The sequence below is a fragment of the Rhincodon typus genome, unplaced genomic scaffold (assembly GCF_021869965.1).
Source record: "Rhincodon typus isolate 14 unplaced genomic scaffold, sRhiTyp1.1 hic_rhity00000091, whole genome shotgun sequence".
Classification (NCBI taxonomy): domain Eukaryota; kingdom Metazoa; phylum Chordata; class Chondrichthyes; order Orectolobiformes; family Rhincodontidae; genus Rhincodon; species Rhincodon typus.
In genome coordinates this window covers 104,458-105,586 of record NW_025965729.1, presented here as the reverse complement: position 1 = coordinate 105,586, position 1,129 = coordinate 104,458, and positions in this window count along the sequence as shown.

Here is a 1,129-nt window from a genome sequence, read left to right as displayed (position 1 = left end):
TACCTGGCTTGACCACAATGTCAAAGTTTGTTACGCCTCCCGACTTATCTCTCTCACTGCTCTGCAGACGCGATGACGTTTGAGTTTCTGCAGGAACGAGAACTCTTTCTGTCTCCTGTCAGTGCATGTCACCAATGCCCCAGCCTCATCAAAGAAAGGGAACCTGAAATTGTCCCACAAGCTGCACGTGAGTACCTTCTAGTTTCCCAAACCCACCGACCCAATCATTACAGTTATGAGGAATGGCAAGGAAACAAAACAAATCGCCCAGTCTCAGCGTCAAGAATCTTTAGAATCTCTTTGGGAAGTGGCTTCAGAGGAGAATGAAGGGTGAACTGTCTGACCGAACAGAGAGAGTTCAGGCACCATTCCCATCCTTAAGAGGCTGCAACATTGACTTTCATGTTCTCGGGGACATTAACTAATCCGAGACATTGAAAAGATTCCCGTCTGAACTGTTTTACCTCTGCTATTGTCCGTGTCAGGAACAATCAATCCTGATTCCCTGACCGGGAATCACACCCAGGTCGCGGAGGTGAAAGTGCTAAATCGAAACCACTTGGCCACCAGGAACGACGGCAGAAGCATGTGCATTGTCTCTGAATGACACAACTTTTGACTTTTTTTCTCTTCCAAAATGATCGAATCATTGAGTTTTTATAGGCTCATCAATTTCCGTTTCCAGCACTTGGCCTGTAGCCTTGTACGCTCTGATGTTTCAAGTGTTCATCTCAATAATATTTTCCCTGTGACTTTTTAATCTCAAAAGATTCAATAAATGGGACTGAACTTTGAGATGGTAAAACTGTGTTCATGTCCCCCTCGGGGAACTGAACCTCATTTTCACCCACAAACGGAAGCAATCAGATACATTCCCCCGAAAGTGACGTAGCCTCGGGACAGACCAGTCCCAAGAAAGCAAGGATTTCACCCACCGAGCTTATGTTGTTCAATTTTCAGACTTCAAAATCAGAGTCTGTTGACAGCAAAGAAGAGTCATTCGGTCGCTTCCCTGCCTGTGTTACTGCCCCATTGTTTCCTCGTCACTCTGCAATTTATACTGCTCCACCTCATTCTTCCTGCTGAACTGGAACATTCCTCACATCAGCTGCTTCCAAAAGACCTCTCT